The sequence below is a fragment of the Choloepus didactylus genome, chromosome 1, assembly GCF_015220235.1.
Source record: "Choloepus didactylus isolate mChoDid1 chromosome 1, mChoDid1.pri, whole genome shotgun sequence".
Taxonomy (NCBI): domain Eukaryota; kingdom Metazoa; phylum Chordata; class Mammalia; order Pilosa; family Megalonychidae; genus Choloepus; species Choloepus didactylus.
Genome location: NC_051307.1, coordinates 170,603,842 through 170,629,236, shown reverse-complemented (window position 1 = coordinate 170,629,236; position 25,395 = coordinate 170,603,842). Strand labels below are relative to the sequence as shown.

Here is a 25,395-nt window from a genome sequence, read left to right as displayed (position 1 = left end):
TAACATTCGATGGAATAGTGATGAAAGGGTTTGTGTGTGTGTGTATCTCTCATATTTAATATTCTCAGAAGGCATTTCATGTCTTTTAACATCAGTAAAGTCAACAGATAGCAATGATAAACCGGGGGAAAGGGAAACATGGCAATGGTTTCTTGGGCATTTGCCTTGTGAAGCATTAAGTAATTTTCTTTCCTTGACTTGATTCTGAAGATGGCCTCTGTCTAAGGCAACCTGGGGTGGAATTCAGAAAAGTGTGGTTGAAATATGACAGCCAAAGCAGTGCTACAAGCAGGAACAAGATGAAAATGAGTCATTTGATGGAAAAATCTGAGGATTTTTGAAGACATACCCTACAATCTCTAGGACTAGAAATTTGGCCCTTCCATTGGGAAGGAGAGATAAAGAGAAGGCAAAACAAAAGGAACAAAGGTTAAATGAAAGAATAAACATGACCTTCAGTGACCATATTGTTTATGTAAAGCTATTTCATATAATCCTCACAATAACCTTGGAAAAGCTTTTATATATCCCTATTTTCATATGTGGAGAGTGAGATTTGGACAGCCATAGCTTAATGTCATATATTTTGACAAATCATTTCAAAATAAATGGCACCTATTATATGTCAGGCATCCTCTAGGTGTTTGTTACATCAATAAAGAAAACAAAGATACTCACCCCAGTGAAACTTAAATTAGAGCCACTATAAAATATTATTTCTGGTTAAAGCAACCTCCTCTAATTTCCTCTCTGTACTATGTGGTTTATATGCCCAACCTTACATTTCTATCTCTTAACTTATTTCATTTCTAGGAGCACCCCTGTGATGGTTTGGTACTGTATGTATCTCAGAAATTCATATTCTTAAATCTAATCCATTCCTGTGGGTGTGAGCCCCTTGTAAGTAGTACCTTTTGTTGAAGTTACTTCAGTTAAGGTGTGACCCACCTCATTCAGGATGGGTCTTAATACCATTACTCAAGTCCTTTATAAACAGAGTGAATACAAAGAGAGAAAAAACTACAGACGCAAGAAGCTGAAAGCAATGAAACCTGGAAGAGAAGGAAGACGTCAACAGATGCCGCCATGTGCCTTGCCATGAGGCAGAGGAGCCAAGGATCACTGGCAGCTGGTCTTAGGGAAGAAAGCATCGCCTTGATAATGCCTTGATTTGGACATTTTCCCGGCCTCAAAACTGTAAGCTAATAAATTCCCATTTTTTAAAGTCAACCCATTTCATGATATTTTCCTTAAGCAGCCTAGGAAACTAAACCATTGTAGGAAAATAAAACATCCTCATTCTTGCTCTGTATATCTGGGTGGCAAAAGAAGGACAAGGAAATAGACATAGCCCATTTCCCTTTTCTTCTATGACAGTTTCATATTACTGGTGGTATCAAAACTATTGTCATGACAGCTTACACAATAGCATGTAAGATTATTGGCTGAAACAACAATACTTTTATTCTCATGGATCTATGGGGTGGCTGGGGAAGCTCTGCTTCAACACTGTGACAATGGTGGGTCCAGGTCCACTCTACGTATCCACCCTCTTTGGATAATTTGGTTGGTTGGTCTGTTCTTCTGACAATGATGACAGAAATGACAGAGGGCAAATATAACCACACAAGCACATTTAAATCCCTGTTTGCATCAGTTTAATACCAATCTATTCACCAAAGCAAGTTACATGACAAATCCTAAAGTTATGCGGAGGAAAAGTGGGAAGAAATGCCCAGTTACATGGCAAAAGGCATAGATACAGGGAGGGGTTAACAATTGGGGCCAATAACTCAATATACTGCATTGACCAGTTTCCACCAATTGCCACTAGCTTTCTGGAACACTGTATGAGAAGGATGCTGAAATTTCAACTGGGCTCAGTAAAAAGTAGACCATAATTAATTTGCCATAGGCTATGGTATAGCTAACGACAGAACCAAAAGCTATAGAGAAAGTTAGAATCAGATCAGGGAATCAAGAAAGTAAATATCTGTCAATAATCCCAGAGCTTAGGAAACATCACTGGTGTGTAGCTTTGCCATAGGTTTAGTACCTGGTGTCTCTTATTTATTTTCCTTTTTGCTTGGGTTTTTACCAAATCCGTGTTTCAGAGACCACGGGCTATATTTGCTATAGCCAGATGCCTATGTTTCTCTTGTCTGAGAACTGAAAATACTGAGGACAGAAAACTGGCAGATTGGTGTTGGGGAAGCCAGTGCAAATGCTGAGCTGAAGGGAGTTTTAATTTTTTGCAAGGTTAACTCTGAAATTGGTTTTTAAAAATCCATTGTTTTTCTCATATAATTTGAGCTCATCAAAGGATTTCTCTTATGAGGCTTCTTTTTAAGGTTTGTTGATAATTTTCTTAAAAGCCCAAGAAAATGACTGGCATAAAAGTGTTGGTTCATACCTTTATTTTCTATTGCACCACTATCTGAACACCCACATGAAATCCACTGCTTATTCCCAATATTCATTTAAACCTTTGAATAACTTCAAGTTTTTAAAATCTGTCTAACAGAAAATTTCCATGATTGAGGAATGCTGGGCTTCTGTCCTGAAGGAGTTACTGATTCCACATTCACTGTAGTGGCTTTGGTATACGCTGTATGGCAATAGCTCTTCCGTGTTTTGTTTTCTGAGCAAGTTAGACAGTGAATTTGACCAAGTGTGCCAATATAGTTGCCATTACAGAAGAAAAAACTAAATCAAGAAGGGTTCCATAACACAAAAGTTCAGAAGCTAATGATTTGGAAGGGGACAACGTCATCTCCTTTGCCCTACAACCTGCTTCTCCTATATTCTGAATTTCAGTGAACGTGATTATTACACACTCAGTTACCTTAGTTATAACCTGAGAATTATTCTTAATGTCACCTTTTCCTCCAAACCTCAGGTCCAATCAGTCACCAAGTTGGGCCAATTCCATTTTCTAAAGAGCTTTCCAATTCATTCGTATCTCTCTCTCCATTTCCAATCCCCCCTCAAGTTGAGACCACCCCACCCTTTACCCATGTTATTACATAGCCCTCTGTCTAGTCTCCCAGCTTTCCACACATGCCCTACTCGTACCCATTTTCTAAACAATAGAAGTGATTTTTCTAAAGAACAGTTACGATCAAGATATTTCTCCGAATATATAATTCCTGCCATCATTCTTAAGATGAAGGTTGAATTCTATAACTTGACTCCTGATTACCTTCTCAGACACTTTCCTGGCCATTTTTGCCACATGATTCAAAACTCTGTTGGTTCTCTGAACCCACTGTCCTCTCTCCAGGCTTTTGTTCACATAGTTTTCTCTCCCTGAAATACACCCTATTCTCCCTGCTCACGCACCTTTCACCTGAGTAATTCCCACTGGGTCTTGGTATAGGTTTCACTTTACCCTGGAACTTTCCTCTGATGCTTTAAGGTGGGTTAGGTGACTGCTACGTGCTTTCTTAGCAACTTCCACTATTATAGCACTTACCCCCACTGGGCTGACAATTACGGTCTGTTTATCTGAAATGTGACTGTAAGCTCCAGGAAGGCATAGTCTGTGCCTGGCTTGCTTACAGCTGTATTTATCACTCCACCAAGAGTCTGGCACATATTAGACATTCAATAAATATTTATTGAATGGAATAAACATTGAAGGCTGGAGGGGCATATTGACTTACATCATGTCCTGAGAACATGCCCATAAACTGATTGTCAGTCAACCTAGTGATAAAGAACACACATTCTGGTACCAGGCTGCCTGGACTTGAATCCCATTTGCACCATGTACTAGTTGTATGACCTTTAGTCATCCTAAGCCTTAGTTTCTTCTCATAAAATGGGATAATAAACTTTCTTACAGGGTTGTTCTGGATTAAGCATCCATGTAAAGCACTAAGTACAATGTCTAGCATAGTAGGTGCTTCCTAGATAATGGTCTTATTATTATCAAAAATAGAGAAGCAAATAGGATTGAATAGGGATTTTTATGGGTAGTATTAAAAAGTTTTGGAATTTAAGAGACAGAAGAAAAATGACTTAGGAAATTGGATGGAGTGGGAGGATACAAGGAGTAGCAACTTACTTCCAGATAGATCTTAATATTGTACTAAGTTTTGATACACAACTAGGGTGTGGAGAGCCGCTTCCCGGGTTGGGGCCTAGTGGACAGGCCGCGACCTGCTCTCGAGTTACCCCCGCCCATCGAGTGAGCCAAGATGGCGCCTGCATCCCGTTTCCGCATATGACGCTTAGGGCGGCGGTTGCCTGCTAGCCTATTGTACACGCTTACGTAGTGCCTGCACATTGGTTGTAACTATCGTATATAAGAAAGTGCCCGCGCTAGCCTCGGAGAGACAGCCCACAGGGAGCCGTGCCTGACGGCCGCATAGAGGTTGTTCTCCCACGGGGTGTAAAGCCTCGTGTGGAATATGTAACAGAGAAAGTTTTCTTCCTGGCTCCAGTAAAAGGCTTGCGTTCACTGCCGCTGTGTGCCTCAAGTGTCAGTTTGTCTGTGTCTCTCCCTCTTTCCCTCTGTTCTCCTTGCCGGCCGAGGACGGGACGCGTGGGACCGAGCGAGAGGGCGCCGGACAAGTGGTGGCCCGTACGGGGCATTCGAACACTCGACCAAGCTCTGACCAGCTGAGCTGGTGGTGGACAGCGGACTTCCTGCGCCCGGCCAGCGCGAGAAGGTGAGTGCTCCTTTTACGTGAGAGTCAGGGCCCGTGGATTCTCAGGCGGTCCCGGGGACTCGGAAGAGCTCTCCGAGTGGTTGAAAGTACAGTGCCGACTGCAAGCATGGGGCAGTCTGAAAGTTTATCTTTGTTAGCTAAAAGTACAGTGCCGACTGCAAGCATGGGGCAGTCTGAAAGTTTACCCTTGTTAGCTCCTTTAAAAGCCCTCCTGAAGCAGAGGGGTATTTCAGTTAGGAAAAGCTCCCTACAGAAGTTTCTTAATGATGTTGAAATTTTTGCCCCCTGGTTTCCCTCCTCCGGCAGCCTCGGTCTGCCTTCTTGGCTGAAGTTTGGTCACGATATAGATTGGGCGCGTCGGACTAACGTTTGTCTGAATCCACCTTTAGTCCCTATATGGGAGACCGTTCGCGCGATCCTTGAACTGGGGGTTGGCCGCGAGCCACCCGGGAGGCGAGAGTGTGTGCAGCGGTCCAGGCACTTAGAGGAAGAGAGAGCCGGCGAGAAAGGGTGGACTGGATGCAGATGGGAGCTCCCGCCTGGGCAATGTTTCCTTGACATTGAGAACACACTGCCAAGGGCAGCCACATTCTTAGAATTGTGTTCCATGTGTTACTTGAGAAACTCTCCTTTCTTACAGTAGGCATTTCAATGCTGTTGACTGAAATGAATACATTTATGTTATAGTACTGCTTTGAGGAAAGACTACATAATTTTATTCTCAGGGAAACATAGTTCATGATGACAACCATATAGAAGAGGTGCTGAGTATATAAATTATATAAACAAAAATTTGATCTGGACAAAGGAGCCACGTCTTTCAGTTTGCTGTTGAATTGTACTATTAAGAAAATTTCCTATACTAGTAAATAAAACAGTATTTGTCTGCTCATACTTTTGACTCCATGTAGGACTGGTCGGGTGCGGTAGTGAGAAGGGGGGAGGGAGTGGAGCAGGGAGATCGGTCTGTGGCTGACTGTGAACAATCGATTGGGATGACTCACTGCCTTCGGACTGTCTATTTGCATATGAGAAGGAAATGTCCTGATAAAGAGTTTGAGGTCTTGCTTTCCAGAGAGATGATTTAGAATTGTCTTTAAAACATAACATAAAACAAAACAAAAACCTCATTTTACTATCACAGTGCAAATCATTTCCATAACATGCACTGGAAAGTTTTTCCCTGATGGATTGTCTTTAGAGTTTAAAGGAATCTTATCATATAGCTGCATGCACTCTGTACTAAAATGGTGAACTCTTTTAATTTACAGATCTTTGTTTGCTGATAATTTTATTTTGCAGCGGCATAAAAATTTAAGATTGTGGATTAAAAGAAACTCTATAAGGTGGAAAAGGAAAAATTTGCTCTGAAATAATATTAATTTGATTTAGAAGCATTTAAAATCTTTAGGAGACATAACAATTCGAATCAGGGCTCTGGTTCAAATATGATTTTGATATAAAGCACATGGTGAGCTTTCTGTTTGAAAACAACCCTGTGTTGCTCCACCATTACTTAGGTTTTAAAGCTATAATTAAAGGCCTTAGCCATGCCCCAGATTTTACGCTGGCCATCTTGTAATTTCACAAGTATCCAAAATTAAGCTCCCCTTAATAATAACCTTTCCAGGGTAGAAGTCTCTCCCTGAGAAAAATGTTTTTCTTTTCTCTTCCAGCGCATCAATAACTCGTGCTATAACCCATCCGGAGACATCCAGTCCGCACACAACCGGAAGTGGAAAGCAGTCCTGCTTACAGGGTCCTATACCACAGTGAGGAAGACTTCTTCCTCCGCCTGGAAACAACTGCAGTTCCTGCCACTCTGCAAAAGCGAGAACCCATCACCGCCCTCACGATTGCCTCCCTCCTAGGTCTTGCAGGCGCTGGCACCGGGATTGCTGCATTAGCCAGTCAAAGTTCCGCCCTAACTCAACTCCGGGCTGCTGTCGACGAAGACATCCGTCACCTACAAGACGCTATTTCCCATCTTAAAAATTCTATTAATTCCCTCTCTGAGGTGGTGCTCCAAAACCGCCGAGGCCTCGATCTTCTGCTCCTCAAAGAGGGAGGCCTCTGTGCCGCCCTAGGGGAAGAGTGTTGTGTGTATGCCAATACCACAGGTCTTGCAGAGAACAGTCTAAAGAAGGTCCGGGAAGGACTGGAAAAACGTAAAAGAGATCGTGAGGCTGCCAGTTATTGGTCCAGTTTCTTCGCTCTCGTCCTCCCATATATCCTTCCCTTTCTTGGCCCCCTAATAATAATTATTCTAGCTCTTGCTTTAGGACCATACATCATTCGCAGAATCGTCCAACTTGTGAGGAAGCAGACCGGTGCTATCTTTTACCAGCAACTCGCCACCTCTGATGACCACTGCTCCGGAGGACCAGCCAATCCTCCGCGACCCCGTCGCCATCGGTCGGCTCGACGGCCACGAGGCTTTTCTCGGTCGCAAAAGCATCGCACCGACGCCGCGCTCCGGCTTCTCTGAACTGTTGGACTTTGAACCTCCCTCCGCCTGTGACTCCTTCACCTAGCCCGCAGCAGCTAAGCCATCGACAATCGACAAGACGCTTTGTCACTGCTGAGCCCCCGACTCGCTGAACTATCGTTGATTCCCTTTACTCCTCCCTCATATTGAACAGCAGGCTCTCGACTGATCGATCCCCTTCGGGGTGGGGCACTCTGGGGCAGGGTTCGCGGCAGAGTCCATAGCCATATCCCGGATTTAGCTGATAGTTCCAGCAGTCTCAAATTCTGTCTCAGGCAAGTCTCGTAGGCGGGAGCCCGGTGACGGCCGCACGGGGCTCTGGCCATTGCACAGAGACGCCTAGTGACGCCTTTGACGCTGGATGCCACTCTCCTGTCCCAACTATCACTACCCAGTTACAAGGCAAAGTCCGGTAGGGAGAGTCACGTCGTTTCCAGCTCACGGGCTCTCCGGTCTCTATATGAGGTAAGCATTCTGGTCGGTGCCAGAGGTTCTGCCGTGAAATGGCAGGGGCCTAGTCCAGACTCCCCAAAGCACCAAAACATGTAGTGGGTCACTCAAGCCCACGGGAGTACACTCATCAATGGAGACACTGGGTGAAATATATAAAAAAGGGGGAGATGTGGAGAGCCGCTTCCCGGGTTGGGGCCTAGTGGACAGGCCGCGACCTGCTCTCGAGTTACCCCCGCCCATCGAGTGAGCCAAGATGGCGCCTGCATCCCGTTTCCGCATATGACGCTTAGGGCGGCGGTTGCCTGCTAGCCTATTGTACACGCTTACGTAGTGCCTGCACATTGGTTGTAACTATCGTATATAAGAAAGTGCCCGCGCTAGCCTCGGAGAGACAGCCCACAGGGAGCCGTGCCTGACGGCCGCATAGAGGTTGTTCTCCCACGGGGTGTAAAGCCTCGTGTGGAATATGTAACAGAGAAAGTTTTCTTCCTGGCTCCAGTAAAAGGCTTGCGTTCACTGCCGCTGTGTGCCTCAAGTGTCAGTTTGTCTGTGTCTCTCCCTCTTTCCCTCTGTTCTCCTTGCCGGCCGAGGACGGGACGCGTGGGACCGAGCGAGAGGGCGCCGGACACTAGGGTCCCATTGTGTTTATTCCATGTTCACCCTCAGATTCAGACTGCCTGGGTATATCTAAAGGCCTGCGTGCTTCAGTTTGGATTCTTTTGGGCTAGTGACCAAAGCATAATACACACGGCTTAAACACTAAAATGAATTTATTGGTTCATGTAACTACGGTAAAGAGGTAACACCTGATTTTAAACAAGGCTTGAACCATGCTCCCAATGCCACCAAGGACCCACTTTCTTTCCATTCCTAGCTTCACTACTAGGAATGCCAGACACAACTGCCAGAAATCCTCAGGGATACTTGCATCCACCTTCATGTTCAGCATGAAAAAGGGATTCTGGATTTGAGCATTCAAGCCAAAGTCCATAGATCAGCTCTGATTGCTCCAGAGAAGGGCACATGACTTAAGTTGTCCCAGTGAGAGTCGATACCAGGACACTTAAGTGTCCTTTAATCCATCACTGTGATCAAGGTGATAAGATATACTGATTTCCAGCAGTGCTGAATTAGGGTCAATCTGACTAAACTACAAGGCTGAGATAAGAGAGGAAAGGTTTTCCAAAGGTTTTAGCGATACTATCACAATTTAAAGAAAGAGAATTGCTGTCTGCCAGCAAATTATGGTGCTTGGAGGACCAGGAACCTCTCTGGGAAAAGACCCCATCTTCAAGGATGATAGAATCCAGGCATTAGAGCTTCACCCAAGGAACATACCCATCAGAAGATGAGGGAGACAGTGGGGAGGCTGTCATCTTCAGGCACATTAGAGGTTCTCCCTTAAAAGACAGAATAACAGTCATAAAGACAATAGAACTCAGCCTCTGAAAGGTCATCCAACTTTCCCTAAAACGTTAAATTTCAGACTCAACTCCAGAATGTCTCACTGGAAAATCATGTGGCCATGCGGAAGCACATAAACTGAGGCTTCAGTTGAAATAACCAAACTTTACAGCTGCCAAGAAACTTTTAAAACAATACACCCAAAAATAAATTGATAAATTTATCTAAGCAATGTATATATAATTGGTATTGCTATATTTAGTGTTTTCCAATCGATTGCATCCATGAGATCAAAGACAATAGTGAGATCTCATGAATCTGTAAGCTTCAAAACTGTTTTCCCATTTAAATGCAAAACTCTTTTTTTGGTAGCATATGAACTTCTTATATTTATTTTTAGGCACTCTGCACTGAGCTGCCTGCATCATGTCAATGTTTGCTGTGCTAACTTTGCATCTAAAGGTTATTCAACACACTGAGATATGAAAAAACACTCACATTTTACCTCGAAGAAACTGTACTTGGATTCTGCTGTATGCTCTAATGGTGTTAAATGTCAAAAAATACTGGAAATGTAAGTATTGGGAAATGCACTGCAATTGCTGCCCTAGATTGCATGTAGAGTTAAAAGATTCAAAGATGTCACTGTACTTCAATTCAGGTTTGGCATTCTGGTGTCAGTCTGTCAGATTTCGAAGAGGAATACAAATTGGGAGTTAAGAAAATAATTCAGCGACTGTCTCAATCAGTGCCTGCTAGTCACCCAGCACTGCTCATACAAAAGAAGAGTAATCATGGAATGAAGAATTGAGTAAACACAGGAGCAGTGATAGTCACGCACGGTTGAGTGAACCAGGCACTTTTAGATATTCTAACTCAATTAATTCTCACGATGACCCTGAAAAGTGGGGATATTATTGCAGTTCTACAAATGAGGAGTCTGGCACTCTGATGGTCAGTTTAAACTTGCCATTAGGTAACCTGTGTCATCCTCAAACAGATGACACAGTAAATTCTTCATGCCTTATTTCTGAGTGAACTCTCAGCTCTAACCTCTGGGTCAGCAATGATATCTCCAGTGTTTCTCCCTGATGGGAGAGGTCCCTTCTAGTCACCTCCCGGTTTCGCTGGTGCTTTAACGCTTACACAAGATTATGTAGTCAGCGCTACTACAGTAATACAACAATTTGCTCCTAAGTCAGGAGAGGAGCCAACTCACTCTCAATCACCTTGTTTGAAGTCTTTGGGAAAGCAGTGGAGACTTTGGAACACTCACACCTGGAGTCATGCTTTTCAATCAACTTTACACACACACACACACAGAAGGGTTGCATCTTATATCAAGGAAGGAGAGGAAGTAAGTTTGAAAATGGACTTTTAAATTCCTTTGTTTCAAAATCACACACTGCCCTCGCTTTTTATGTTCTACAGAAGAGCAGGAGGTGCTTGTATTTTAGTGTCTCTAAAGAGAAAAGGATAAGTCTATTTATTTTAATGATAGCCATCACAAGCATTACTATTATCTCATAATTAAGCAAATTATTATATTACAATTACCTGATAACGTAATAATTACATAAATGAATAATGATAATTATCATTGCAACAATAAAGCCGTATTTTGCATCTGGATGGCCATCTTATGACCATATATGGCCATGAGATTTCAGTGAGCAAGTTTGCTTTCCTGTTTATACACACGTGCCAATCTCCTAGATCGAGGGCTGCAAACAATGGCCCATGGACAAATCCAACCCGCTCCCTGTTTTTGTAGTTTTATTGTAACACAGTCACGTCCATTTGTTTATGCAGGGTCTGCAGATGCTTTCATGCTAAAATGGCAGTTACACAGTTGTGACAGAGATCGTGTGGCCTGCAGGCCTAAAATATTCATCTGGCCCTTTACAGAAAAAGTTGCCGACCTCTGACCTGGATCATGTGACAGTGTTTAATTCTGCTTTCATGTTGACAGGTATGCCTGGCAGCAATTGGGCTCCCATAACATAATATAAAATTATAATAATCATTCCACATCTACCTTTGAAATAATCTATTAGAAGGAATATCCTTTTCCTCTTTACTCATACCTGCTGACAATTTGATTTAACTTCACTGACATTTAGGAAGCACCTCCTATGTTCCAAATACAGAAATCCTTTCCCTCAGATTCTATTTCTCCTTGTGAAGAAGAATGAGGAGATATATGAGGTTGGATTATAGAACATGATTAATGTTCTTCAGTGCTCTTTGAAGAGCCAAGCCCATCAGATGAACTGACAAATAAATATTTTCTGTCTTTTGCTACCCAGATTCATTAGGAATAAAAATGTAAAATATCATTTTACATCAAATTATGATAACCAATGTATCCTTCCAATCCCACCACCACATTCTTTTTAACATTCCAACAGTACACTGTTACCTTACATCAATACCAAATAATTTTTAACTCCCCTTTCACAAAGACTCCAATTATAATCCAATTCTACTCAGATTAAGTACACTTTGATAGCAATTCCCTTATACCAAAAAAAAATATAGCCCAAGATAATGGGCTGTGAGTATAGTTTCAATGCTAATAAGAGGCAGTTTAACAGCCTCGAGAAGTTCATTCTGACTGCATTTTCATTGCAGTGATAAACAACATATAATGCCCCTCAATTATAGCTTCAATGTAAAAAAATGAAGTTATAAGACAATTTATCCCAACTAAGTTGTAATTTCATTTCTGAGATGTTGCCCTTTTAATAAATAAAAAGTCTACTTACCCATTCCATTGTTCTCAGGTTGGGTTTTTGACAGTGAGATCGATTACAGGAAAAAAAGAATTACAGATGAAATCAATCCTACCACTATAAGTAAATTAGTGAGAGTTTGTTCAAGCCTCCAAGCCTGAAACACTTCTTTCCACTTTTCTCTTAAAGAGCATTAAAAAATAAAATGTTATTGATGATTGAAACTTAAACGGAGTCGTGGATTACAGCCTACCATGAGCAACAAAACAAGAGAACATGTAGAGACTCTTGGATCATACGCTACAGCTTATTTTTTACTGCTTTACTGAGTATGTATATATTCAGAAAAGCACATTTCTCAGAAATGTATGATTCTGTGCATTTTCTCAAACTGAATACACAAATGGAACCATTAACCAGATCAAGTAATAGCATTTACCACCACCCCAGAAGCCAGTCACCACTTCTCCTAAAGAAGAGAAGGCCTCTTTCTTCTCCAATATCTTGACATCTGACAGCACCGATTACCTTTGTCAGTTTGTACTTTAAACAAATAGAATCAAACTCTGGTGTTTGGCTTCACTCCCTCAGCATTCTATGTGCACAAGTCATCCTTATTGCTATGTGTGGTTGTTTTTGTGCTATAGGCCAACATGTCCTAAAGTTTTTTCCATGGATGAACTTTTCAAAAACAACATTTAATAATTATGGATTTACTAATTTTGAGTTAGGTAAGAGAACACAGCAAAACACCAAGCCCACAATTTCAAGGAGTCTTAGAACAAAGCTAACTTTAAAAAGACAGCAGAAATCCTGTACATGTGTGACCATAGCAGCTTTACTGGTAATAGAAAAATACTGAAAACTTAAAAGACCTTCAATGGCCGAATGGTTGGATAAACTCTGGTCAATATCCTTACAATGGAATACTACTCAGCAATAAAAAGTAGCAGACTTTTGATGCAGACAACAATCTGGATGGACTTCAAGGACACCATGCTTAGTGAAAAATTTCCATGAAAAAGAGGTTACATATTGTGGATTCCATTTATGTGACAATCTCAGAATAACAAAACATAGAGATGGAGAACACATTAGTGGATGCCAGGGAACAGGGACAAGGGGAAGTGGGATCACATGGTTAGCTGGGGGTGGGGGCTGGGTGCGAATACAAAGAAGTTGCATGAGGGCGTTCTTTTGTGGCGATGGAACAGTCCTGCATATTGATTGTAATGTTGGTTACGTGACTTGGTACCTAGAACAGAATTGCAGAGAACTACACACGTGTGGGCACACACACACACACAAATGAACACAAGTTAAAAAATGGTAATGAATGAGAAAGGCCTGTAGACAAGTTAACAGCAATGTAACAGTGTTAATTTCTTGGTTTTGATATGATACTACAGCAAGATAAGAAGGTTGGTGAAGGGTTCATGGGATGTTTTCTACTTATTTGGCAACTTCCTGTTATCTATGATAATGAAACGTTTTTTAAAAAGGGACAATAGATTTAAAGCCAATTTTAAGAAAAATATTAACTAGGAAAGAGTACAGTATTTGCAGACAAGGCAAATATCTAAAAAGCAGTGGCCAATACTGAACTTGGGAGGCTCTGCTTTGGGCAATAGAAGACACTGAAAATGTTTGAAGAAAGGAGTAACATGACCTAATACAAAATTTTCGTTTATCCATTTGTTCAGATCCTATCCAAGACATTGAAAATGTTTGAAGAAAGAAATAACATGACCTAATCTGAGCTTTTTCATTCATCCATTCATTATAGATCCTATCTATAGACTGCCTGTCCTTCAGATACTTGGAAGGCAATATGAAGGATGGGGATAGACAAAAGAGGGACTGGAGGCTGAAAGATAAATTAATAGGCTGTTGCAATAGTACAGGGAATTTGATGAAGTCTAAACCCATGGCTTGTCAGTGAGAATGTGTTAGGTCCAAATATAATACAAGCAAGGATTAAGAAATCAGAGAATAAGGATGTAAAAATTAAGAATATCATGCAGCATGATTCTAAATCCAAGCTTAATGTAAGACCATCCCATGCCAGGTGGGACCCCACCTCTTAGGAGTAAGCAAGGTCCCACCCGTCATGGATGCCTCTGCTAGGAGTGGCTGGCAATCTCCAGAACTCTAGGCACTTAAGGTAAGAGCCTCGCCCCTTCCCCTCCCATATCCAAACACATTCACAGCCTTACCAGGGTCATCTGCCTTGTGACTATCAGGACTAGCCCACTTGTGCTCCTCATCCCTGACTGTGCCGGCTACAGCAAGAAGCCCATGACTCCCAGGCCACAGACTGTGCATTGTCCTTTAGGGTTGTCAGAATTAGCAAATGAAAATACAGGATGCCCAGTTAAATTTGAACTTCATATAAAAAGCATTTTTTTTTCCAGTATAGGTATGTGCCGTGCAATATTTGGGACATATAAAAAAAAAAAAAAAAAAAAAACAAAACTCCATTTTTTAATCTGAAATTCAAATTTAACAAGTGACCTATATTTTAACTGATAACCTTATCCCCATATGCTAATCCTCATAATAGCTTTGTGTAGACTCTTTTCTGAACCCAACTCTCATTTCTCTTCATCACCTGAACCCTTTCCACAGTGCTTTTTGAACTCACTGTTACACCACCAAAAGGTCCAACAACTTCAAGCTCTTCTCATTGTCTTATTTTTCTCTCTGAAACCAGGCTCTCTCCTGGGGGCACCATTTTCCCTGTTGTCTTTTCCTTCCCCCACACAGTGAACCACCAGGCTAGTTGTAAGGTAGGCATCCTCTTTAGTTCTCATTACCACATCAGATCCCTCTCCCTCCCATCTCCTAACACTTCCAGCTCTGAATCCCTTGCTATCAGATTGCATTACTTGTCATCCCTTCTTTCTCTAAACATCTATGGGCCCCTTGAGTCATCCTCTCCTCAAATTCCTTGAAGATTTTAATTCCTGGCATGCTGTCACTTTCTACAATACTCTCATATTTGTTGGTGATTCAATATCCAGGCAGATAATTCCAAACTCCTGTTTCCTTGTTTCTTTCACTCTTCTCCACACTATTTCAATCGTCCCTTCCCACAGTCATGCTCCACATGTTGTTGTTACCAAAAATTATAACCCTTCACAAATTCATTCTTAATTCACCCCACTCTGTTCAGCATTTTCACTCTTTCCAGCTTACACCCTCTAGTATTCCATCTTGACACTCCTTTGACAGCCCTGGAACCTACAATTCATTGATCTAACCTCTGAAACTGCCTCTTACCTCTACACTCTTATCCTCAATCCACTTCTTTTCCAGTTTAATTCTGAAGCCAATCATTTTAACTACTTTTTTGCTTATGACCTCAATGCCTTTTCTATCTCTTTGGCCTACTCTCTTGAAAAATGCAACTCTGGTCAAAACCAACTCCCCTCTTATCCTCACCTGCACCTATGTAACTAAATGAGGCTGGAAATAAACACAGGACTGCTGACTTGCCTCACTTTAAATACATTTTCATTCTCCTCAAGTGAGCCCTTAATGTAGCCAGACAATCACAGTGCATTTCCTGAGTCCATTCTCTCTCCCACTTTCCTAGGTGACTAATTTCACATCTAATAACCATTTCAAACTTATTCAAAACCTGAGCTCCTGGTCAGACCACCCCTCCCCACACCCACACCCACTCCCAAATCTGCTCTTCTCACACTCTTCTATCCATGTGTTTACTCAGACCCCAAATTTTGAAGTCATACTTGATCCCTCTCTCTACCCCAGTCAATCAGCATATCGTGTTGACTCTCTCTTCAGAATATAACTAAACCCAATCACTTCTTATCACCTTCACTGATACCATTCTGATACAATCATCTCTCACCTTGATTATTACAATGACCTCCTAACTAGTCTACCTGCTCCCACTCTTGACCCCTGTTCTTTGTTCTCAACCCAGCAACTAGAGTGACCATTACAATGCAGGCCCAAGGGTGTCAATCCTCTTCTTAAACCCTCCAATGCTTCCTATCTCACTCAAAGTAAAGCGGAAGTCCTCACAATGACCCACAAACACTATAAAGTCTGTCCCCACCTCCCCAGTTACCTTGCTGGCCTTGTTTCCGACTCACCCCTCCTCCCCCAGCTCACTCCACTCCAGACACATTGGCTTCCTTGTTCCTCTAATGTGCCGACCATACTCCTGCCTCAGGACTCTCAGGCTCGCTGTGCCCTCGGCCCGAAACCCCCTTTCCCTATGGATCTGCTAACTTCTATACTTCTTTCAGATCTTTTCTCAAATGTCTCCTTCCCAGTGAGGGCTTACCAGACTTCCTTATTTAAAACTGTGACTGACTCATGCCATACTCTCTACCCTACTTACCCAGGTGTTTGAGTTTTCTGCTGAGCACTTATCACCATATAATATACTAGGCATTTTACTTATTTATTTTATTTGTTGTCTATTTCCTATGTTCATAAAGACAGGAATTTTTGTCCATTCCCCCTACCTGCCACCCACTGTGGAATCTCTAGAGCCTCACACAAAGAATGCTGTTGCTAATCAATATCCATGTCATCATCTTCCTGGGCAAGTAGGAAGACATTTGCCAGAGCCCTCTTGTAGTTAGATGGGAGTTGGGTGACTGACTTCTGTCCAATGGAATGTGGACAGAATAGTTGTAAGCCACCTCCAGACCTGATCCATAAACAACTGCCATGAGTGATTCTCCAGTCTCTTCCTGTTCAATGAACTTAGAGACCATTTGCTAAAGATGGTAGCACCTCAAAGTAGAAAAGCATGGGTCCAGGAATGACCAGTATTGGGTTGTGACACAGTAAGAAATTTATCTTTGTTGCATTAAGCTACTGGTATCTTAGGGTTGTTTATTTAAGGAATTGGCATCCTCTGAATAACAGCACTCAATAAATACTTGTGAATGAAGAAATAAAATGTTTATATTAATTACTTTAATTGGACAAGACTCCCTAATATAGTAAACAAAATATAATGAACACAATTGAGCCATTAGCATCAAATATTAAAAGTTCTATGCTACACAAAACAACCTAAAGCCTTTTGCAATGTGCATTGTGTGTGCCCTTTGTGCTTTTCAAACACCGTTGTGGTTTCTTTTTTCTTTTTTCTGAACTTTTCCTTGCTTGCTGTTACACTGGCTTCTGTGTATTTCATTGTGGGTTCTCATCTCTAATCGCAGATATGAGAGAATCCGTACTTCTCTCCATTTTTGTTTTTTTTCCTTCTTATTTTTCCCTCACTTTTTGTCGTACAGTCCTCACTTTTCAGCTATGATCATGGCAAGGCTTCAGGTTTTTAACTGTCACCAATGAATGAGAGCATTTTCTGGTTTGTAAACCATCCATCACAAGTATCTTCTTTGTAAGCTCTTGGCTCATCTCGGCTTTTGTCATGAATACTCACAATAAAAAGCCTATTCAAATTCTTATGGATTTCAATCTGTCAGATACATAATCTACAAATAATGGAAATGGGATAATACAAACACATTTTGGACAGTTCTTTCTTTCCCCTCCAAATTTTCTGAGGCCTTACCCTTATCTAGTGTCGCTTTTTATAAGAACTTTTCTTTTTTTCATATTTCTAAATTTACCGGTGAACTAAAGCAATCCCTTGGAGACCAGAGGAAATGGTATTCCTTGCGGTAACGTTTCAGATGATTTTCAAATACAACCTTTTTAAAACAATTTTAATCTAATCACAATGTAGTTATAGCCTGGAATTTAAATATTCAAGAAGTGAGTTTCTTAATGGTTTATTTCAATGGGATGTGAAGTTGAAATTGTTAAGAAAAGCAGAATGCTAATTAAACAGAGTTGGAAAGCTGGAGATGGGATACAATATCCTGATGTGAACTCTTGAAAAGCCTTTCTTATTAAAAGTTCATAGAGGCCAGGCAGCCAGACCGTACAAAGCCGTGATGATCTTGACCAGTCAGAACTTCTGGAGGTTGTTCCATTTGGTTATTCCAACCAACCAGCAGGGGGAGACACAGAATGCTCCTTATAACAGGTACAACTCCCCGTACCTTGGGACCTCTTCAGACCTTTCTTTGTCCATAACAGGTAGAACGAGTTGGTCCAGTCTGGCAAAGCTCACCCATCTTAATGTTTTTGGTTTCTTGAATTACAGTTGATTTTGCATTCAAGCGATTCATTTGAAGGGAGGGACTTGGTGTGTTTGTTGGTTCTGCAGATACGAGATTATATCAAGGATGACTTTTAATAAATAAATTTGGCTAAGGCTCCAGAACTTTGACAAATCTGATTGAAGTTCATCCATTTAAAAAATTAAATGACCCTATCTCCTAATCACTACCTCCAATAATCTTAGCACAACACAGTCGCCTTTAAAGGACATAAGAAAAGGAACTTTCATAGATCTAATGACAAATTACACTGGAAATTTAAAATGTCTGTGGTAGGTTAATTCACACTGGTAAAAGGTCCAGGTGGTATTCAATCTTCTAACAGCCAGTCAATTTTTCTGTCCTCTGTCTGTCAGTTCAGTTCAACACATCCCTGGGTCCCAACTCTATGGCAGCTCCTAAACTAAGTCTTAGGGATAAGGGAAGGTCATCACACCTAATCTTTGGGTAGAAAGATACTTAACACAATTGCTGGATGGAATATATGGTACATGCAACACAAGAGATGTGAATGAGGTGGTGAAGTAGCTTAGAAGAGGAAGTAATTATTTCATCTAGGTAAGGCATTCAGGAAGGCCTCCTAAAGAGAAGTAATGCCTGAACATGGCTTTAAAGAAAAACCAGTAACAGAGAGAATGGATTGTGGTAAAAGGGAATATAGCATGTGAATAAACATAAACTAGAACAACAGAAGAATGTGTCTGAGCAGTTCTCCTTTGTTGGTGATGCTGGGGCCATGTGAGATAAGGCTGAGGGGGGCAGGCACAGGGCAGGCGGTGGAGACTCCTGGACCAGGTCTTGAGAAACAAGACTACGGAGTGAACCAGATGTGCAGGGCTCTCTGTCGACCAAGGGACTATTCAAAATTAGGTGGTGATTTGGGCTTTGCCAACCAGCTGACGAGCTGGTTGAAAGAATATGGAAATATAGGTGAAAATCCAGCATCACAAAAAACATGCTTTCAGGAAGACCCAGTACTTCAGGAAGGTTATCTTTAGTAAATTAGCAGAAGAGTAACAGGTATGAGTTATTAGGTAGCACATGTTTTCAAAAGTTGAATGGCACATTTGAAGATAATTTCGACTTTAAATTTATCTTGATACTCAAAAACAACTTTTCTTTTTTCAGGCTTTGATTTTAATGATTACGTATTGCCTCATGGAAAGGCCTTAAAAGAGTTTCTTGACCAGTGCATCACTGAGTTCTTCAGATAATAAAAAGGCAAAACAACTTTGAGCAAGTACCTATTTTGTCTTTCCCATTTTGATTTCCTTGATTAATAATTTTATCTAATCTTCTACTAATTTTATAGAATATTAGGTAAGGATGATGAATTTGGAGAGCTCAATTCCTGTTTGTGCTATATAAAAGTATGTTGGTTGCTGCTTTTTAATAAATCATTTGAAAAAAACTAAAGATTGGATGTGCCAAAATCCCCACCCAAATCTTATTTAAAATCTCTTTCTAAAAGGAAAATAAAACTTTTGAATGTGTATACAAAACTTTTAAATGTTTAAATGTTGTATAGACATTTAAAAGTTTTATTTTCCTTTTAGAGCGAGTTTGTGAGTTTGCAGGCATTTTAGGTGGTAGAAGATGCATAGTCTTGACTGGGAAGAAGTGGAATGAGCAGTGGATGCACTTTTTCCAGGAAATAAAGCAGAGGCCAGCAACTTCTGGGGCCATGGGACAGGCTAGGAGTGCTTATAGATGCCTTTGACAGGTCTTAGGTTTTGCCAGTAGAAAAGGAACAAATAAATAAAAATAAAATAAATAAAAAGAGGGGGAGTAAAGAAAAGAGGAAGGAGAAAAGAGAAAAAGATCAAGAGAAATTATTGACTTTGACACTCTCAGGAAAAAGCCACTCAGAAAAAGGCCACAGCATGAAGTGATGAGAAAAACTGGACTGTATAAATTGTTAGGTTTGGGTTCCAATTTTGGCTCCTCTCCTTACCGGCATCATGACCTGAGATAGTCACTTAACCTCTCTGTATCAGAGCAATAATGGGACTCGCATTCATAGAGGGTTGTTGAGATGGCTAAGCAAGATAATACACTTGCACAAAGAAGGCCATCAATAAACGTTAGTTCCACCACATTCACCAACACTATTGTGGAATAGAGGGACTTTAATTTATACAGTTTTCCACAGATTATTTGTTTTTTGTGCTAAAAATTTATTCCAATAATATAGTCCCCTAGATTGGCAACCATTACATCTTTATGATGAACACAGTAGTGAACAATCTCTCATGGATCTTACAATCTAGAGGAGATATAAACTAATAAGTTATTATAAGGATTTGAGGAATGCTATAAAATAGGAAGTACAGGGTATGACAGGATCAAACAACAGAAGGATCCAAGCTGGAGTCAGAGGAGGTGTCCAGGGAGAACTGACCTGAAGCTAAGAAATGAAGTGTAAGAAGGAGTGACATGGCAAAGAGAGCGGAGAACCCCAGGGCAGAAGGGGGAAAGGAGATGGTGAATTTGAAGGACAAAAAGAGTCCAGAGTGGGTGGGGTGTAGAAAATAGCCTTTTGCACCTGGAGAAAGTAAGGCTCAAGCCACTCTACCCTTTCTTTTCACTTGATTCTTTTTATTTCTATTTGCCACATAACTTTCCATAGGAAAAAACAACAATAAAGCAGTCCTTCTCTTATAAGCTGAGGAATCCTAACTCCAAGTCAAATTTACTAATTCTTACCTAGTTAGAAAAGATGTAGAAATTATCAAGTGAAATAATTCTAGAATAAATATGATTCTAGAATAAATATGATTCTAGACTCTGCGCCCACACACTCAAAGGAAACACTGGTAGTGCCAATTTGTTCACACTGCGTAGGTGTGAGTTGAGTGATTTCCTGGCTCAGAGAAAACAAAGACCACCTTTCTCTGCTTTATTCTCTCATCACTTTTTACCAGACTCTCTGCAATTCATCCTATATGTGGCAGAGGAGAAAAAGACCAGCCTACGTTCTCCTACAGGCTGCTGTGGAAATGCAAACATTGTCTGTCCTTCTCAGGATGACTATCAAAGAGCCATCATCCAATAAAAAGGAATTCCAGACACTTCTCCCACAGTCTAGAAAGGCTTCGAGTCCTTCACTTTGTTCCTGTACTTTTCTCACTCCTTACACATTCTAGAGTCAATCTCCTTTATGTTTTAGTTTTGTTCCTAACTTGACCTCCATTCTTGCTCTTTGGAGTTCATTATCATCCTGATAAACTTCCAAATGATCCTATCAGCTGTGAACCAGCTACTTAGTTGAGGCAATTGACCAATTACTTCCAACAGCGTGCGCCTCTTTGTTGCCCAGGACACTGTTCAATAATTCTGATGTTCTTGATCAATAGGTATGGTCAGAAAATAACTATGAATCATTTTACTGTTCTATTTGATCATCTGATCATCCTCAGAATCTGTGCCTTCAAGTCTCCAGGTTTAAAAAAAAACAGGTATGGGAAGGATGGGGCAAAGTTTTTCCTCTTAATGGGACATAGTGAGGATAACAGGCAAATTTTAAATCCTCAGATTAAGAAATCCTGTAAGTTAGGGGTTAGTCAACTTTTTTCTGTAAAAGGCCACATAGTAAGTATTTTTAGCTTTCTTTGCAGCTACTCACACCTGCCATTGTAGTGTGAAAGCAGCCACAGACAATATGTAAGTGAACGAATGAATGCCACTGTGTTACAACAAAACTTTATTTACAAAATCAGGAAGTGGACCAGATCTGGCTAATGGGCTGTAGCTTGCCAGCCCCTAAGTAAAAGGTGCTATTATATGAACTACACTTTACTCGAGGTGTAATTAACACATACTAAGAAATTCCACACATCAGCAGACCATGGAGGCAATTTGTGCTGCTCTTGTATTTCTGGATGCTCATGGTTCTGTATGTGTAGTGTGTCTGACGAATTCCCACTGACACCCACACTGGCACTAGGATCACATGTCACTTATTCAATAACTTCACAGGAACCTTTGTGCCTTTTCATGTAAATCTTGCTAGGCTCAGGGATCACTGCTTTAGGTGATAGGTGGCATGTCAATTCCTCCCTGACTATGAGCAATAAGCCAGCCCATCCCATTTCCTTCTGAGACTATTTATAAAGTGACTCATGAGCCCACCCTCACCAATTCTGAACCAAGGTAGCTTGACCATTTTGATTTTTTTCTTTGTCAAGATGCCAAAAGAATATAGAGCACTTTCCCAATGCCTCACTTGCCAAATTTCCATTTTAACACCAAAAACTATTGGAACCCAGAGACAAAGCACAAAGCCCTCTCAGCCAGTCGACTCCTATTGTTCTGTTTTACACTGGTTAAAAAAAATAAATAAATGAAAGGCGAAACAGATTGTTTTTGAAACTGATAACACAATTTGTTCTCCCGCTTCATATGTTAGATTTCCGCCTGCGGCAAATATTTACAGCAGACTTTTAACCCTCTCAAAATCAGCTTGGTTATGTAAGGGCTGCAACTGTCTTTCATGCAGTACCCTTGACAACGCGGCTCTAAGAGAGAAAAAGTAGTGACCTCAGATACTGTCCTGTGTGCATAGTCAATGTTTAGTTACAAGGAGACATGCAGATAGAAAATACAGTCAAAAGCTTATTGTTGTCAATTATTTAGCATTCCCATAAACCATTAGATGGTCAAAAATATCTTTAATTGATTCCATCGCTACCTATGCTACTTATTATTTATTACTATAACAAACTTCTCCATGGGAACAGCTAATTGTACCTCCCTGGTGGCCACTTCAAGTGGAATAAGCCCTGCACAGTGCAGTCTAAGATGCGCTGAAAGGTCTCCAGCTTTGGGGATTTGATTAAAACAGTATTACATGAGCACATCAGCAACCATTGCCAAAACAAAACACTAATTTAAAAAATCCTTCTGCTTTACTGCTTAACACAATTGAAAGGAACTTTGTGTGCATGTGTTTCTATGCGCGCACACGCGTGTATGTGAGATGGGGAGTGGTAGCAAGAAGGAGGGGTTGCATATACAGTCTCTTTTACAGACAATCATGTTTAATGGAAATAATGTGGCATTCTGTGGCATAATAAGGCAAAAGAAAAGGGCAATCCTGCCAGGTGCATTATGGGTACAAGCCAAATCTATGACCTGGTGGTAGGACTGCAAACTATTTTACCAGAAAGCAAATGAATTTTCTTTCTTGCCCAACCCCCCCTACACACACCTTTAAAAGAAGCATAATTGTTAATCTGCTCTTTAGTAGAAAAGACAGATGTTATGGAAATAGTAAGCCACACTCTGCTAAGAGTGTTCTGTGGAAAGAGATTCCATAGGCAGCACTCCACACGGCAAGATTTAGACAATTAAGCAACCGTTGTGAGGCATGCAAATGAATAACACATGCTAAATTAAATCAATACCAAACACTGTGTTGGAAATAGGTTAATTGTTTATTTTAAACTTCATGGAATAAAAAAAAATTAAGCAACAGTGCAATTTGTCAAATACTCAGGGTGGTATACTGGCCTAGATTTACCGCAGAGGCTCAGAGCAAGTCTATCCTGTGAAGTCCTGCGTATGGGCCTTTATAAAACGTTGCTTCTCAACTTGCACAACAATTCCAGATTTATTTTAATGAAGGGGGCAATTGAGTGTGGAATTTATAGACATTTAAAGAAGAAGATATTGAAATATTGCCCTGAAATTATGGATATTCAGGCCGAGCCCAAGTGCCTAAAGGAGATTTGTGCCTCAGGTTACTACACTGATCCATGAAAACTTAGAGAATACAAACAGAGAGCCTTTCTCATCTCTTGTCTGAACTGGTTGATAAGAGAGCCTTGCCTTGAGCCTCTGGTGCGTTGTGTGAGTGAATCAAAAGCAACAGTTGTCAAAAGATATTTTTATGTTGTGGAGTTAAGACTTTTAAATAACAAGATGTACAAAACAGCCCAGAGTTGAAGTACTTCTATGTTGTAATGTTTATGTGCTTGGGATAGACAAATGCAAGATCTGATGTTAAAAAAACAGAGAGAGCAATAGGGCGATAGCCTGCATATTTTTTATATATATTCAATAATCCCAAATGCCAATTTTTGCATTTGGAAGAAACAGGAAAGAGAAGCGAGGGCTCTCATATTAAGTGGCTGAAGACTGCTGCTACACTAGATACCTATATGTCATTTACAGTGCTTAATTCTCTCCACAAGGCAGTGAGAATGGAGAATGCTATTTTCATTTTTACAGGTGAGGAAAAGGAGGCTCCAAGAGGTTAAATTACTTGTCCAAGATTGGTCTCTGATCAATGGTGGAGTTGAGCCCTGAAACCAATGTCTGGTTGACTCCAAAGCCCAGGATTTTTCCATTTCTGTAGCAAACCGCAGTAATGGAATACCTTTGAGATTGCAGCTCTGAGCCTATATTATGATTATTCATATGTTGTGTGACCTTATGTTAGTTACAGCAAGACAACTCTTCTCCAAAGTAATCCCAAGGTAAGTGAATATGTGTCTCAAATGCCCATCTCATTACTTTATCACCAGAATGATTTGGCCAAATTGAAATAATGATTTGGACTCATTAAGCATATACATATTAATTTTTTATTCATTTCTCTATATATTTAGAAATACTTCCACCTATTTACAAATTGATTACAGCTGACTTTTAGAGATCTTCTCTTCTCTGATGTAGTAGTTATTTGGTTAATTAAAAAAGTTGGTTAAAGCAGGAATTATAAATAACATCAGATACATACCTGAAACACTTCATTTTATCTTAAACATATAAATATACATTTATGCACAAAATATAAAAATATTTTCTTTAAGTACCTGGGCACACTCATAATCCATCACTCTCCACAATTTTCAAGTTTTGGTCACCCTAAAATAAAGAAAAACTTAGTTAGACACTTTCAAAGCAATCAGAATGCAGAATCCTTCTAGACATTTGACTTTCCCCCCAAGCTTTTACACTTGTTTCACCCGTGTCTAAGTCTACCTCATTATTTTTAGCAACTTACCTTTCTTGAATCTTTTCAAAGCATACAACTTTGTTTTCATAGGAACACATCTATTTCTTTTAGACTACTGTTGCAAAGTTTATGAACTATTTAATTAAATTTTGTATTATAATAATTGCTCTAACACAACTGATATAAACTAGCTTGGAATAAAACACAACTGCCTCCTGGTAAACATTCTGCTCAATTGGTGAGAGCCCAAAAACACAGCCCCTCCCCCACCCCACCCCCAGAGTACATCCTTCAGCATTTCCGCTAGAGGAAATGGAGAACATCAATCAATCCAGCAGCCTGGTAAAATTAGCATCAATTGAAAAATAATCATAAACAAAATAGGATCATTAGGCAGGACCAAAGGCATCAGTGTTGGAGATGACCTGGTTGCAGGAATTGGGCCTTGATTGTCCTGACAGTAAAGCAAAAAGGGGAAAACAGGCTGTGTTGCTGCTGG

General features: G+C 40.6%; 1 long non-coding RNA gene across 1 annotated transcript; it reads right to left on the bottom strand.

The window, feature by feature from the left end:
- Positions 1–17,555: 17,555 nt before the first annotated feature.
- Positions 17,556–25,118, bottom strand: LOC119541561. The gene is made up of 3 exons (XR_005218305.1): positions 24,945–25,118; positions 24,754–24,805; positions 17,556–17,976 (listed from the first exon to the last, which is right to left on the bottom strand). It is a non-coding gene; the product is annotated as an uncharacterized LOC119541561 (long non-coding RNA).
- Positions 25,119–25,395: the final 277 nt, after the last annotated feature.